The sequence below is a fragment of the Calliphora vicina genome, chromosome 3 (genome assembly GCF_958450345.1).
Source record: "Calliphora vicina chromosome 3, idCalVici1.1, whole genome shotgun sequence".
Classification (NCBI taxonomy): Eukaryota; Metazoa; Arthropoda; class Insecta; order Diptera; family Calliphoridae; genus Calliphora; species Calliphora vicina.
In genome coordinates, this window is record NC_088782.1 from 126848277 (window position 1) to 126866416 (window position 18140).

General features: G+C 22.5%; 1 protein-coding gene across 3 annotated transcripts in view; it reads left to right on the forward strand.

Annotated features, from left to right (window-relative positions):
• Positions 1-18140, forward strand: part of DCX-EMAP (Doublecortin-domain-containing echinoderm-microtubule-associated protein) — a 487657-nt gene that overhangs the window by 434914 nt on the left and 34603 nt on the right. The window contains exon 1 of one of the 3 annotated variants that reach the window (XM_065502751.1): positions 12365-12803. The exons of the other annotated variants lie outside the window; for them this stretch is intronic. The gene's annotated coding sequence lies outside the window, so the exon portion shown is untranslated. Of the gene's footprint in view, positions 1-12364; positions 12804-18140 lie in introns of those variants that run through there. 3 annotated transcript variants of the gene reach the window in all.

An 18140-nucleotide genomic window follows, 5' to 3' on the forward strand; every position in this document is an offset into this window, starting at 1 on the left:
CAACTATAAAAAACAAGTAAAGCATATTTACATAAAAGTAAATATTACAAAATAGTACCCTTAATAACAGCAGCTTATTTGTGTTGAAAATAAATATAAAAAATATAATGCCACACAATAATTCCATAATTTTAATATGATTTATTTTTTTAATATTTATAAATAGGGAGAAGAAAATATGGTTGAAATGTTTAATTTCAAAATAAATTTATATTTTATTTAAATTATGCTTTTTATATTGATATAATTAACTATAAATGGCTAATTTTGGGAAAATTTGCTATTAATAGTACATTTTCCAAACATTTTTTATAAATAGCACAATTGCCAAAATTTACTATAAATAGCACAATTTCTGAAAATTTTCTACAAATAGCACAATTTCCGAAATTTACTATAAATAGCACATTTTTCGAAAATTTACTATAAATAGCACAGATTCCGAAATTTATTATAAATATCACAATTTCTGAAAATTTACTAATAATAGCACAATTTCCCAAATTTGCTATAAATGGCACAATTTCCGAAATATATTATAAATAGCACATTTTACGAAAATTAACTACAAATAGCACAATTTTAAAAAATTTACTACAGATAGCACAATTTCCGAAATTTACTATAAATAGCACATTTTACAAAAATTTACTATAAATAGCACAATTTCCGAAAATTTACTATAAATAGCTTAAGTTCCGAAAATTTACTACAAATAGAATTTCCGAAAATTAGTAAATAGCACAATTTTCAAAATTTTACTTATAATAGCACATTTTACGAATATTACACATTTTCCGAAATTTACTATAACTAGCAGAATTTCTGAAAATTCACTATAAATAGCACATTTTACTAAAATTTCTACAAATAGCTCAATTTCTGAAAATTCACTATAAATAGCACAATTTTCGAAAATTTACAATAAGTAGCAACATTTTTTAAAATTTACAATAAATAGCAAAACTTCCGAAAACTTAGTACAAATAGCACTATATCAGAAATTATACTATAAATAGCACAATTTCCGAAATTATCAAATTTTTACTATAAATAGCTAATTCTCAAGAAGATTGCTATAAATAGCAAATTTTGTAAAAATTACTAAAAATAGCAAAATCTCAAATTTTTACTATAAATAGCAAATGCTCAAAAATTTACTGTAAATAGCAAATTTTGTGAAAAATTACTGAAAATAGCAAATTCTCAAATTTTTACTATAAATAGCAAAATCTCAAAAATTTACTATAAATAGCAAAATCTCAAAAATTTACTATAAATAGCAAATTTTGTGAAAAATTACTATAAATAGCAAATTCTGAAAAATTAACTATAAATGGCAAATTTTGTGAAAAATTACTCAAGAAGTTTACTATAAATAGAAAATTTTGTGAAAAATTACTATAAATAGCAAATTCTCAAATTTTTACTATAAATAGCAAATTCTCAAAAATTAACTATAAATAGCAAATTTTGTGAAAAATTACTATAAATAGCAAATTCTGAAATTTATACTATAAATAGCAAAATATCAAAAATTAACTATAAATAGCAAATTTTGTGAAAAATTTCTATAAATAGCAAATTCTCAAATTTGTACTATAAATAGCAAATTCTCAAATTTGTACTATAAATAGCAAATTCTCAAAAATTTACTATAAATAGCAAATTTTGGGAAAATTTCCTATAAATAGCAAATTCTCGAGAAATTAAATCATTCGAATTAAGTTTGTTTTTGCTTTTGTTTAAAACTTAATAACCACTAAGTTGTGTCATTTCGCATAGTTATCAGCACTATTACAGTCTCCATTAACACCTCATTACAATTGCAAGTGAAAATTTCCTTTGCATATTTATAGGCTAATAAATTTTATTTGCCATATCCATAAATAAATAATGCACAAAAGATTAACTTTCTTAATTGCTTAACATTAATAACAAATAGTTTTGCTAATTAAAGGCAACCTTAAATATTCATTGTAGCCTCACACACAACACATTAGCAATAGCAACACAATAAAGGAAAATTAAAGTTCTGTAGAAATGTATCATTAAACTATTTTGTTAGACTTCTTTGTTTTTATAAATGGACTTAATTAAACATTAGTATTCTTTAACAGCAGGCTGCTAAAATTCAATACAATCAATACAAGTAGCTTTAGTAAAATAGTATTGAAACATTAAGTGTTAAAAATAAAGCAATTCTGAACAAACTTTATACTTTAGTTTCACTCTCCCGCCATTTGTTTTCTGTGCTGTTGCGTTCTGGTTCATTAAGCAAAAATTTTAAAGTATCCTTTTATATTTTAGTTAGAGAATTTACAATGGAGTCACACCAACAACACGTTCAAATGCACACGTACATTAACACAAACGTGCAGTAAAGGCTCGCTCACTTAGAAAGAGAGAGTGTTTAATTAGGCAAAACCCTATGCAGCGAGCGTTTCAATTGAACTGTTTTCATACAGTACAGTTGGTATTGGTAAGGCTTTAATAGATTCTAGTTTTTTTCCATTTTTGCAACTTAATAGTAGAATTGAAAGGAAACGTAAAACAGTGGCTAAACAAAAAACTTAAAACTCCAGCAATTTTTTTCAAAAATCCTTAATTTACTATAAAATGTTTGCAAAATTCTTTTTATATTACCCTTAAAAATTTTAGCAATTATGTTTCCCTTAATATTTGTATTGGCCTCCCACTGTTGCATTAACCATATCATGCTAATGACACTAACTCTGTTATGCTACAATTTTTGGTGAATTGGTCAATAAAGTTTTTATTGTCAAGTTTTAGAGCCACAGGAGGGTGTTGAACAAGTTGGGGGGTTTAGAAATTAACTCAAAGTATTATTGAAAATAAAAAAAAGACTAAAGAAAATTACTTTTAAATGGCCAAAGTTTGTAGCAGCACAGAAATGGTATTGAAATGATGATGATAATAATAAGCGCCATGTTTTAAATGTAATATTTAATTTTTGAAACTTAAAAGTTAAGATTTAAAGGGAATTTAAATACAAGTTTTATGATTCAAACAATGAAAACAAATTTCTCAAAAATTTGCTATTTATAGTAAATTTCTTAATAATATGCTATTTATAGAAAATTTCTCAAAAATTTTATATTTATTAAATTTCTCGAAAATTTGCTATTTATAGTAAATTTCACGAAAATTAGCTATTTATAGTAAATTTCCTATAATTTGCTATTTATAGTAAATTTCCTACAATTTGCTATTTATAATACATTTCTCAAAAATTTGCTGTATATAGTAATTTCTCAAAACTTTGCTATTTATAAAAAAAAATCTTAAAAATTTTCTATTTATAGTAAATTTCTTATAATTTGCTATTTATAGTAAATTTCCTACAATTTGCTATTTATAATATATTTCTAGAAAATTTGCTATTTATAGTAAATTTCTTAAAAATTAGCTATTTATGGTAAATTTCTCAAAAATTTGCTATTTATAGTAAATTTCCGATAATTTTCTATTTATAATAAATTTCCGATAATTTGCTATTTATAGTAAATTTCCTATAATTTGCTATTTATAGTAAATTTCCAATAATTTGCTATTTATAGTAAATTTCCGATAATTTGCTATTTATAGTAAATTTCCGATAATTTTCTATTTATGGTAAATTTCCGATAATTTGCTATTTATAGAAAATTTGCTATTTATAGTAAATTTCTTAAAAAATTGCTATTTATGGTAAATTTCTCAAAAATTTGCTATTTATAATAAATTTGATATTTATAGTAAATTTTTCAATAATTTCCGATAATTTGCTATTTATAGTAAATTTCCTATAATTTGATATTTATAGTAAATTTCTCGAAAATTTACTATTTATAGTAAATTTCAGATGATTTGCTATTTATAGTAAATTTCAGATGATTTGCTATTTATAGTAAATTGCAGATGATTTGCTATTTATAGTAAATTTCTAAAAATATGCTATTAGTAGTAAATATCCGGAAATTTCTTTATTTGATATGGGAAAACTGTTTTAAAAATCAAAAAATAGCTATTTCTATTTATCAAGAATTTGCTATTATAGTCAACATACATATTTTATAGAAGACGCCATCTTACCTTAGCATCTATGTTTGCCGACTATTTTCACAATTTGTCACTATTTTATCACTTCATTAGTTCACTTATTCAATTAGCTTTATATTAGTACCAAATCATCTTTATTTTTAACTAATTAAAATGTAAATTCACTATATGGTTCTTGGTACTTTTTTTAAAAATGTTCTTTTTATGAAACTTTGAACTAAAATTTATTATTTTCCATTATAAATATTACCGAAATTTAGATTACGAATATTTCACTTAGTTTTCAGCAAGTATTTTGCTACTTCATTAAAAAGAAAGTTTGATTGGAAATGTTTTGTTACATCTCCAACATATTCCATAAAAGACGCCATCTTGCCTTAGCATCTATGTTTGCCCATTATTTTTCACTAGTTTCACACTTTGCCACTATTTTATCACTTAATTGATTGTCTTATTTAATTAGCTTTATTTTAATACCAAATTTATTAAATTTTGTTTATTATTAACTAATTAAAATGCAAATTTAGTTCAAGTCTAAACAACAATCAATCATTAACTAAAATTGTAAAATAACTAAGAAAGAAGAAGAGAAAAAGAAACGGGTTTATTTATATTTATGAAGAGTGCGTGTGATTGTGTATATTTATGTATGTAGTTTGTAGGATTGTGTTTTAATTATTTACTTTCTTAGAGAGTGCACTAAAGAGTGCAATTCTCCGAGTATAATTGATTTGTTTACATTTTTATTAATGTGTGACGTCATTGTAAGTGGTGTGTGTGATTGTGTATAGTTTACGTAGGCTGATGAATAAGATTATGTTGTTGTGTTTATTATTTGTTTTGTTTACATTTCTTAAGGACAGTGAGTGCAGTAACTGTTGTATAGCATTGACTCGTTGTTGTTGGAAAATATTTTAATATTATTTGGTATTGTTATTGTAATAATAAAAGTGTGTAGTTTAAAACTTTAAAAAGGATTATAAAGTTAATTAAATGCTTCTTTACTTTAATATAATTATTTGTTTAATATTTGCGAGAGTTAACACTATTTTTATTAGGTTTAAAATAATATCTTTATGGACTATGTATTTTTTTTAATAAAATTGAGTTAGAAAGTACTCTAAAAATTTGCTATTTATTGCAAATTTCTAATTAATTATTATTCTAATAAATTATTATTTGTAGTACCTAAATTATAGACAATTTTGTTATTTATAGTAAATTTCTGGAAAATTATATATTTATACCTAGTCAATTTTTAAAAATTTGCTTTATAGCTAATTTCTAAAAATATGCTATTTGTAGTAAATTACGGACAATTTTGCTACTTATATTAAATTTCTTGGAAATTTTATGTTTTTATAGTAAATTTTTAAGACAATTTATTTACCTATAAATTTTTTTTTAAAAATTTTCTATTTGAAGTAAATTTCTCGAAAATTTGCTGTTTATAGTAAGTTATTGAAAATTTAGCAAATTTCTGGAAACTGTCTTAAAAATTTATGTAGAATTTTCTAGTGCATTTTTTAGAAATATTTATTACATTTCCTACATTTTTTTTCTATTTTCAATTTAAATAGTTTTTTCTTTACTTCTTGTTTATGTTATATTTTAACATATTTTTAATGCCAAAGAAGTCATGTATTTGACACACTCTCCAGCGCAGCAGGTGTTAAACATGGCATTATATTTCTATAAATTATTTATGAAATGCACACATATGAAAGTTTTTTAAAGAATTAATAAACAAATAAACAAGAGCTTATTTTTTTATAAATAAATAAATAAATCATTAATCATAAAAAAAACACACACAATTATTATAAAAATAATTTATGTTTAATAATTTATAATAAATAATGGGTATATAAAGTTAAAAATTAAAATATTTGTCATGTTTTTGTGGCAATGAAACAGACAATTTTTAAATTTGCTATGAACAAAAATTCTTAATAAATTTAAAAATAATTTTTATTCAATTTTTATTTCTTATTAAATTTTATATAGTTCACAAAATGTGTTGCCTAATTTTCGGCTTTTGTCTGACAATTATCATTCGTGCTTTTGTTGGTTTTGAAACTATTAACAAAAAATTATTGTTATAATTAATATTAAAAACCTCTAAATACTGATTTAAATTTGGTTTTAAATTCAACAAATAAACAGACAACAAAATAATTTAGTTTATTTACAAAACAATTATGCAACACACTTAAACAAACACAAACTCCTAAAATTATGCTTTAGATGTATTAAATTAATTACTATTATAATTATGCTATTATATTGTTGCGATTACAATTTAGTAGAATTAAAGCGAATTGGAAATTATAGAAAATTTTGTATATTAAGGGAATTTGAGAAGATAGTTGGAAATTTTATTTAAAACAAGGCTGGTTTTAAAGAAAATTTCAAAGTTTTAAGCATAATTTTCAAAAAATCATTTAAAAAAATTATTTTTATAGTTCTTTAGTTAATTTTTCTTGGACTGAACTGTTGTTTTTATCATACTGTTTAATATTCTGTATATTTTTAATAATTAAAATAAATATCTATAGCATTGTGTGATTAATTATATTTGTTTATTCACACATTTAATGTTAATGGGTAGAATGCTGACAATTTATTTGATTATTTTTAAAAACAATTGCGGCAGCTCTATAAAATCAAACAAAAAACTAGACAAATTTAGAAAGATCAAGAATTAGGATAATACATTATCCCAGACACTTAGCACAGACACAAACCTAAATAGCAGGGTCACAATAACAAAGAGTATAAACTCTTAGGGCTTTTAAAGGGAATCGATTCCCTAACCCGCTAACCTCACTATCATCCTGAAATCCCTGCTTAATATTTAATGTTTTCATTTATTTATTATATTTTCCATAAAACTTCTACTTTTTTGCCTGTTAATCTCTTCATGTTTATGATTTTTTATTATTTTAATATTCTCTTTAAAATTTAAAGTCTACCTTAGGGCATATAAACAATAAACCTAATTAGTTTTACTCATTTTCAAATGACCTTTTCGAAAATAAAAAAATACAACTGTAACAAACACTCTTACTTTTTTATATACATTTTTTCTCAAAATAACAAACAATAAATTATTAATAATATTATTTATGTTGTAAAAAACAACAGCATAAACAATAGCCTGAGGCTAGTACTCTAATAAGCCTTTATTAAAAGTTTTTGTTAAAGTTATTATTGTCAACATAATTTATGGGTTTTAGCTTGAAAAAATAAATAAAAAAAATTATTAAAAAAACCAACAAATTTAACCTTGTAATACATAACAAACTAATAAACATTAAAAAGTAAAAGAAAATAAAAACTAAAACAGCTTTATTAGAATCAATTGGCCGGAACTGCAACAAATTTTTAAAATGAAAATTCCTCTCCATAAATGAAATATATTTGTTATATTGCTACTAACAACTAAATAAATCAAATCAAATACTCTTCATTTTACAAATAACCTAAATTATATGTAAAAAATTTAAAAAAAAAATAAATTTTTTAAATGAAAAGGACTTTAAAAATCTAAATCAAAACTAAAACTTTAAATTTTTTAAACAAAACTATTAATTTGTTTCTTATCTCTTTCATTAAACACATTCCATATCAATTACTCTACCCTCCTTTTAAATACATTACTATAACTAGTTACTTTTGGCCGCCCTAAAGTATGCTTTATAAAACGAGCAACTATAATCTATAATATATGACATTACATACTTTATAATCACAGACAGAGATAATAATATTTTCTAAAATATCGATATGTTGGTACTAGTATTAAAATTTAAATATTTGCATACAGCCGCTCATAGACAGCATTTATGTCCAAACAAATATTTGCTGTTTGTAAAATATCATTGCATATTTTAAGGCTTATTTAAGGTAATGATATTCAAAGCATATTTTTATAAACATTACACAAACAAAAGTCTATGGGCATATTAGGATGATGTCTCTAAATGTTATAGCATTTGAGAGTTTAATTTTAATAGAGCATAGAGCAAAAATATGCAATATTAGTTAGCATAAATGTTTTGAACAAATAGAACAAGCAAAGAAAAATTTTTTTTTGGCAAAAAGCATGAAGAAATTTAAAACACAAATGCCACAAATTTAAAAATAACTTAAGTACAATAAATTAAATTTTATTTCAAGCTGAAAATAAGCTTTTCAAAAAAAAAATCTTGAAAAAAGTTGTTGTTTAAATTTAAAATTTGAATGTAAAATAAGTTTTTAGGTTTTTCCAAAAGTTTGGTACTTTTTATTTAAAAAAAAGTACTTTTTTTAACACAAAAAGTACTTTTTTAAAGTAAGCCCGAAAAAACTCTATTGCTAAGAATTCAAAAACATGTTTTAAGCATTTTTATGATTTTGGTACATTTGAAAAAAAGTACTTTTTATAACACAAAAAGTACTTTTTTAGAAATTTATAGAAAGCCCGAAAAAGCTCTATTTTTAGCAATTTCAAATTAAATTTTAAGCATTTTTTTGATTTTCATACATTTTTCAAAAAGTACTTTTTATAACACAAAAAGTACTTTATAAAGAAATGAAAGAAATTTTATGAAAACCCTGAGAGAACTTAATAATATTATAATTACTTGATTTTTAGATTCGAAATAAATATCAAAGTGATTTTTTAATATTGGTACTATTTTTAAAAAAAAAGTACTTTCTATAAAGCAGATCAAATCACAGAAATTTTACTAAATCCGAAATATGAGCATTGTAATATTTAGTAATACATGAATTAAGATTTAAAATATCAGAAATATCAGAAAATACAAAATTTTAAAGACAAAATAGCCAGATAACCTAAATGGAAGATTAAGTTTTAAAAATTGATAGTTTAACCTCTGAAAATATTTTTAAAAAAGTAATTTTTATAAATCCTAAAGAAAGCACGTTTTAAACAAACAGAACCTATTATATGCAATGTAAAATCAATTTTTATGTATTTCATTGTCTTTGGTACTTTTTCCAGAAAGTACTTTTTAAAAAACAAAATGTACTTTTTCTAAAAAAATTCAGAAATTTTATTAACACTGCAAGAAATGCCTTCTAACATAGATTAATACTTGATTTTATATTCAAAATATGTTTCAACATGATTTTTTATATTTGGTACTTTTTTTTAAAAAGTACCTTTTAAAAGAAAATACAATTTTTTATAGAAGAACAGTAACGCAAACTGGAGATTAAGATTAAAAAATTGATATATCTGCTTTCTAAGAATAATTTTTAAGGTGTTTGGTACTTTTTGCAAAAAGTACTTTTTACAAAATGAAAAGTATTTTTCCCATAAAATTACAGAAATTCTACTAAAACTGAAATATTTACATTCAAAATATGTTTCGGCATGATTTTTAATATTTGGTATTTTTAATAAAAAGGTATTTTTTTAAGAAAATACTAATTTCTATAGACAGACAGCTAGTTTTGTAAAAATTTATATATCTGCTTTCTAAAATTTATTTTTAAGGTACAGTTTTATATTTGGTACCTGCTATAAAATAGTACCTTTTATATATTAAAATGAAAAAACACTTTTTTAACCAAAAAACTTATTGCTTGATATTTAAAACATTTTTTTTATATATTGTAGTATTTTTAACTTTTTTCAAAAAGTACTTTTCTCAAAACAAAAAGTACTTTTTACAGAAAATAACAGAAATTTTACTATTACAGAAAGATTCACCTTCAAATATTGATTTATAATACATTCTATTAGTTTTTAACAAATTCAAACTATTTATTATGCTGTTTGGTACTTTTTGAAAAAAGTACTTTTTATAAAAAAAATATTTTATACGCCATAAATTTTGCAAATAAAGTAAAATGAAGATTATGATTTCAAAATAAATAAATTCGAAAGACTTAAATAATGTTCAAGAACCTTTTTTGGAAAAAAATCACTATTGATTACAATAAAATGTTTTTTTTTTTAGGTGGTCCTGTTTTAAAAAGTACTTTTTATACAGAAACTGTTAGAAAATTTATTAAAACTGTTAGATTTGTACTCAAACATTAATTAATATTGTTCTAAGATTTAAAACATGTTTTATAGTTTTGTTTTTTAGTAGTTTGGTACTTTTTTAAAATAGTTATTTTTATGAAACTTTTTAATAAATAATATAAAGAAGCCGCCATCTTACCTTAGTATCTATGTTTGCAGGCTATTTTCACACTTGTTCTCTATTATATCACTTAATTAGTTGACTTATTTAATTAGCTTTATTTTAATACTAAATCATTTTTATTGTCAACCAATTAAAATGCAAATTCACCATTTAGTTTGTTGGTACTTTTTTAAAAAGTTATTTTTTTAAACTGTCTATGCACTAAAATTGATAGCTTTATATAATTAATATTACCGAAATTGAGATTATGATTAGGTATTTCATTTAGTTTTCCGCATTTATTTTGCTACTTTATTAAAAGAATTTGCATTGGAAATATTTTGTAACATCTCCAACATATTTTATAGAAGACGCCATCTTGCCTTAGCATCTATGTTTGCCGATTATTTTTCACTATTTTCACACCTTGCCACTATTTTATCACTTAATTGAATGTCTTATTTAATTAGCTTTATTTTAATACCAAATTTATTAAATTTTGTTTATTATTAACTAATTAAAATGCAAATTTGGTTCAAGTCTAAACAACAATCAATCATTAACTAAAATTGTAAAATAAGTAAGAAAGAAGAAGAGAAAAAGAAACGGGTTTATTTATGTTTATGAAGAGTGCGTGTGATTGTGTATATTTATGTATGCAGCTTGTAGAAATGTGTTTTCATTATTTACTTTCTTAGAGAGTGCACTAAAGAGTGCAATTCTCCGAGTATAATTGATTTGTTTACATTTTTATTAATGTGTGACGTCATTGTGAGTGGTGTATGGGCTTGTGTATAGTTTACATAGGCTGATGAATAGGTTTATGTTGTTGTGTTTATTATTTGTTTTGTTTACATTTCTTAAGGAGAGTGAGTTCAATAACTGTCGTATAGCAGTGACTAGTTGTTGGGAAATGTTTTAATATTATGTGGTATTGTTGTTATTGTAATAATAAAAGTGTATATTTTAATACTTTAATAAGGATTATAAAGTTAATTAAATGTTTCTTTACTTTAAAATAAATATTTGTTTAATATTTGTGAGTGTTAACACTATTGTTATTAGGTTTAAAATAATATTTTTATAAACTATGTAGGATGTACCTATTTCTTTAATAAAATTGAGTTAGAAAGTACTTTAAGGATTTTGTTTAATGTTAATATTATAGGTAGGTAGTAAAATAACCAATAACGTAAACCAAAATAAATAAATTTTAGGTTTAATTGAAAATTATAAATTTGAAAAATCTTAAAAAATCTCAATAGGTATTAAAACAAAATTCTTAAAGTACTTTCTAACTCAATTTTATTAAAAAAATGCATCCAACAATAGTGTTAACACTCACAAATATTTATATTAAAGTAAAGAAACATTTGATTAACTTTATAATCCTTATTAAAGTTTTAAAATACACACTTTTATTATTACAATAACAACAACAACACCACATAATATTAAAACATTTCCCAACAACTAGTCACTTATGAAATGTAAACAAAACAAATAATAAACACAACACATAAACCTATTCATCAGCCTAAGTAAACTATACACAAGCACATACACCACTCACAATGACGTCACACATTAATAAAAATGTAAACAAATCAATTATACTCGGAGAATTGCACTCAAGGCGAATCTATAGAAGGTGACGACAGAAGAACAGCTGATTATTTTTTTTATTCAGTTGTTTAGACAAGTGAACTGTCAATTCACTTGTGTTTGTTGTGGCGAAAAATACAACAAACCCAAAAGCAAAAACAACCACAGGCAACTTTGACAGTTCACTTATCTTTTTACAAAAACAAAGTACCTGTTGTTTTTGTATATGTTGTATTTGTTGTAGTTCTGTCGTCACCTTCTATAAATTCGCCTTGATTGCACTCTTTAGTGCACTCTCTAAGAAAGTAAATAATGAAAAACATTTCTACAAACTGCATACATAAATATACACAATCACACGCACTCTTCATAAACATAAATAAACCCGTTTCTTTTTCTCTTCTTCTTTCTTACTATTTTACAATTTTAGTTAGTGATTGATTGTTGTTAAGACTTGAACTAAATTTGCATTTTAATTAGTTAACAATAAAGAAAATTTAATAAATTTGTTATTAAAATAAAGCTAATTAAATAAGACATTCAATTAAGTGATAAAATAGTGGCAAAGTGTGAAAATAATCGGCAAACATAGATGCTAAGGCAAGATGGCGTCTTTTATGAAATATGTTGGAGATGTAACAAAACATTTCCAATAAAACTTTTTTTTTAATAAAGTAGCAAAATACTTGCTGAAAACTAAATAATCTAAATTTCGGTAATATTTATGATGGAAAAACAATCAATTTTTGTGCATAGACAGTTAAAATGGTAACCAAAAACAAAATTGTGCATTTGCATTTTATTTAGTTAAAAATAAAGATGAGAAAGTTTTTAAGAAATGCATCCAAAAACAAAATTGTGAATTTGCATTCTAATTTATTAAAAATAAAGATGATTTGGTATTAAAATAAAGCTAATTAAATAAACCAATTAATTAAGTGATAAAATAGTGACAAAGTGTGAAAATAGACTGCAAACATAGATGCTAAGGTAAGATGACATCTTCTATATAATAAATTTTAGTTATTAAAAAGTTTCATGAAAATACCAAACTACAAAAAAAAAAACAGAATTATGAAACTTGTTTGAAATCTAAGAACAAAACAGTTTCTGTAAAAAGTACTTTTTGTTTTATAAAAAGTACTTTTTGAAAAAAGTACCAAACATAACAAATAACAAAACAATAATTTTTTTATTGTAATTATTTGTGATTTTTTTATTAAAAAGTACTTTTTTTTAAGGTATATATGGTAAGAAATGGTCTCTGAACATTATTTTTGTCTTTTGACTTTATTTATTTTGAAATCATAATCTTCAGTTTAGGTCATTTGCAAGATTTTTGGTGTAGAAAATATTTTTTTATAAAAAGTACCAAATAGAATAATAAAATGTTTAAATTTGTCACAAAACTAATATAACATACATATGTATTATAAATCAATATTTGAAGGCGAATCTTGCGGTTTTAGTAAAATTTCTGTTATTTTCTATAAAAAATACATAAAAACTGTTTCAAATAGCAAGCAATAAGGTTTTTGGTTAAAAAAGTGTTTTTTCATTTTAATATATAAAAGGTACTATTTTATAGCAGGTACCAAATATAAAACTGTACCTTAAAAATAATTTTTAGAATAGAGATACATACATTTTTCCAAAACTAGCTGTTCGTCTATAGAACTTAGTTTCTTCTTAAAAAGGTACTTTTTTTTAAATAGTACCAACTATTAGAAAATCATGCCTACACATATTTTGAATGTAAAATCAAGTATTAATCAATGTTAGATAGCAAATATTTCATTATTTGTAATATTTCTACTATTTTCTAGAAAAATTACTTTTTGTTTTTGAAAAAAGTACTTTTTGGAAAAAGTTTCAAACACAGTAAAACAAGTAATAAATATGAAAATGTAGCTTAAAAATAATTTTTAGAATTCAAATATATAATTTTTAAATCTTAATCTTCAGTTTACATTACTTGCTGTTGTTCTACAGAACTTTGTATTTTCATAAAAAGTACTTTTTTGAGTTGCCCTCAATATTAAATTAAATTACTTACCTATTTAAACTTATTAATTTTATTTAAAATGTGTTTCTCTTGTTTTTTTATATAAATATTAAAACCTGTTTATGTATTTGTTATTTGTTCATATTCAATTAAAATTCATTAATTACAAATAATCATCATTATCATCATTATTGTGTTGTGTTTAAAACAAAACATTAATTAACTTTATATTTGATTTTCACAAATGAATTTCAATTTCAATTTATTTGTATTTCTTTTATTTTTCTCTTCTTTTTTTTGTTATGTTTTCAACAAATAAACATGAAAAATATTATTATTTATAACAAACCATTTATAAAATAATTAAAATAATTTGTAAACATACCCGACATATACATCCACATACTTTCTCTGCATTGCTTTCATCACTGATTCTGTAACCCCAACAATTTTAATACAATTTATTACAGCAAATTGAATTGAATACTGGTTTTTTATATATTATTGTACTCAGATTTGTCATATGGTATTGAAAATATCTGAAAAAAAAATAAAAAATATTTTTTATATTTGTTTTTTTATTTATATAACAGTATGCGTAGAGTCTGTATGTTTGTATACTTCAATTGAATGACATGAACATGTAGTATGTAATTTTAATGTAATTTCTATAAAATCAAATTGCAAATTAAATTTATTTTTATATATGTACGTACGTACGTGGGTTACATGTAGTGAATTTAGTACTACTTACTTATTTAATACGGGCCATACAATAAACTTATTTTATATGATAAAATACTAAAAGTGTATAGTACAATAAACAGTGGGCTAAAAAATAGCTATATAACAAAAAAGATTTTTAAAAAATTTCGAAAAATACCTAATTTTATGTATATTTTTAATTTTAATTCCATTTAAATTAACCAATACATCGCAAATCTTATTTTCAGTTTTTTTTTAACCCACTGTCTTGTAAAATTTTTCTCAGAGCATGAGTTTATTGCAAAATCTCATTGTCATTTTGTAAACCGGTTTGTTTTTTGTTATTATGGTTTCTCTTTAATTTGTGAAATACCCTATGCCCTAAAGTAGACAATGCTTTATAAACTTTTACTAATTTCATTACTATTAAAAGGAAAATAATATAATTTTCAATAATTTATTTAAAATTAGTAGATTTTGTTTTATTATTTAACAAAATTTTTAATTATGTCCTGAAATATTTGCATTTTTTATTAGAAAATTTTTTTTATTATGTTTAAAGTAGGGCATTTTGTTTTCTCATTGGTTGTGGGTTAATTTTTCCCTACTCATTTAAATTTTATTATTTATTTTCATTTGTATTTATTTTTATAACCCACATACGTTTTTCCTTTCAAAATAAACTGTGCAGACGATTTATACGGGGGTCTGGAGAAAGGGACTAACAAACTAAGTTAGAATATCTTGCATTTTAACAAAAAATTAAAGCATACTTTTAGGATTTTGAACAAAATTTATTTCTAATTTTTGCCAACTCTTAGGATTTTGTAAAAAAATGTGTCAATTTTTATAAAATTATGAAGTCAAATAGTAGCATACTTTTAAAACTCAATATTTCTGGAAAAGAGATATTTTGGTTGGCTAAATTAAGGATTTTAAATTCCATAAATTTCATTGCATGCTATAAAGATTTTCAGCAAATCTTTGAAGACAAAAGTCTCTTAAAAATTCCATAAATTTCATTCCATTCTCTCAGAATTTTTAACAAATTATTGATAACAAACCCTAGTACACTTTAACAACTCAACATTCGAGGAAAAGTGATTTTTTTATAAATAAAAATCAAAGCATACTTTTTTTTTATCTACAACAAAAAGCTTTAACATTTGTTGCCTACTTTTAGGACTTTATACAAATTTTCAATAATATTTATTGAAAAAATTGTATGACAATTTTAAGAATTTTTAAAATGTTTTCGAATGAAAATCGTAGCATACTTTTAGTATCCAATATTTCAGAAAAAGTGAATTTTTTTAATAAAAAATCATAGCATGCTTTAAGGATCTCAAACCAAAATAAAGTTTTAAATTCGTTGCCTACTTGTAGGAATTTATAAAAAGTTTCAACAACAAAATTTATAAAACTTCAGAAAAATATTGCATACTTTTGCGAAGTTTTACAAATTTCCAGCAAAATCAATTAAAAAATTCATGACCAGTTGGAATACTTTTACGATTTTTAAAATGTTTTCATATAAAAATCGTTGTTAACTTTTGGTATACAATATTTCATGAAAACTGATTTTTGAAATGAAAATTAAGGCAACATTTTACGATCACAAGTTAAAAACAATAAAAATATTAATTTACTTTTAAAAATGTTCAACAAAAAAACTTTTAAGAATTTCATAAAAAACTCTAAAATATCTGTAGGATTTAAACAATGTTTCCGAATTGATATCGTAGCATACTTTTAATACCTCATATTTCTTGAAAATTGGTTTCAGTTATAAAAAAAATCAAAGTTTATAATTCGATGCCTACTTTTGAGACTTTAATAAAATAAAGCATACTTTTAAGATCTTAAACTAAATTAGAAATTCGTAGTCTACTTTTTGAACTACATATATAAAAATATTCCACAAATTTGGGAATACTTTTAATATTTTTTAAAGTATTTATGTATACAAATTTAAGAAAAGTGATTTGTAGTAAAAATTAAAGTATACTTTTAGGATTTAAATAAAAAGTTTAATAATCGTTGCCTATTTAAAGTATTTTACAGATATTTCAAATATAATATGCTCTGCATACTTTTAGGATTTTTAAATTATAATCATAGCATACTTTTAGTACTCAATATTTTTAAGAAAAAGATTTTATTAGCATACATTTAGGTCCTAAAATTATAGTTTATAATTCGTTGCCAACTTTAATAATTTTACATAAATTAATAGAAAAAACGTTCAAACTTCATTGACTACTTTTAAACATTTTTAAAATTTTACAAAAATCATTACATAATTTTTGGCATTTAAAAAATATCATAAAACATCTTGTTTTTTTATTATAATTATTTATAAATTATAAGCCTAGCATACTTTTAAGTCTTAAAATTAAAGTTTAACATGCTTTGCCTACTTTAAGGATTTTTATATAAATTATCAAAAACGTTAAAAATTCATTGCCTACTTTAGGGATTTTAAAAAACTTTTAAATATTTTTAGAATTTCACAAATTTCATTGCATACTTTTGGGATTTAAAATTTTTTTGTTTTATTATAATTATTTATAAATTATATGCATAGCATACTTTTAGGTCTTAAAATTAAAGTTTAAATATCGTTGCCTACTTTAAGGATTTAACATGAATTTGTAAAAACTTTCAAAATTCATTGCCCACTTTAAGGATTTTACAAAAATATTTTTAAAACTTAACAAAAATCATTGCATACTTTTGGGATTTAAAAAATTTCTGGTTTTATTATAATTATGTATACATAAATTTATGTTTAAAATTCGTTGCCTACTTTAAGGATTTTACATAACTTAATAAAAACTTTCAAAATTAATTGCCTACTTTAAGGATTTTACAAAAAATATTTTTAAAATTTAACAAAAATCATTGCATACTTTTGGGATTTAATATTTTTTTTTTTCAGAAATTTAACAAAAACCTGCTAAATTTTTATTTATTAGTCTCCCCCATTGCAATTGTGCGACATTGGGCAAATAATTCGAAATTTTATTTCATTTCTACGCCAGTTTTTTTTGTATAATTCACTCATTAAATTAACAATTATTTTTTGTTCAACACATACAAACGTGCTCTCTTTCCATTATAGAGACACAATAACATATTGTATTATTTATTTTTTGTTGTTGTATACAGTATACATCCAGCGATAAAATGTGTGACACGTATGTCACATGAATTGGGAAAATGTACACTGGTGTGAGACTTCTATATATATATTTTGTTTTTAATTTCAGTAAATTTTTATATTGTATTGTTTTGGTTTGTTTTTTTCTTTCTTCGTTTTGTTTAATATCCACAGATTGTGTTACAGTGTTTGTATTTGAAAAATTTAAAAGGAATAAGTGTGTGTGTGTGTTTGTCTGTTATTATCATGAAAATGAAATCCTTGATTAAATTTTGAAACTTTGTTCATGAAAAGTGTGTGATGAAAAGAGTTGGTTAAAAATAAAGTTGATAGGACTTAACCTATTAGCTATAAAGTAATGTAATTTTCTGTTACTTTAAGGTTTAAGGACTTTTTCAAAGAAAAAAAAAAAGTCAAATTTGAATCTTGAATAAAAATTTCTTAATTTAATTTA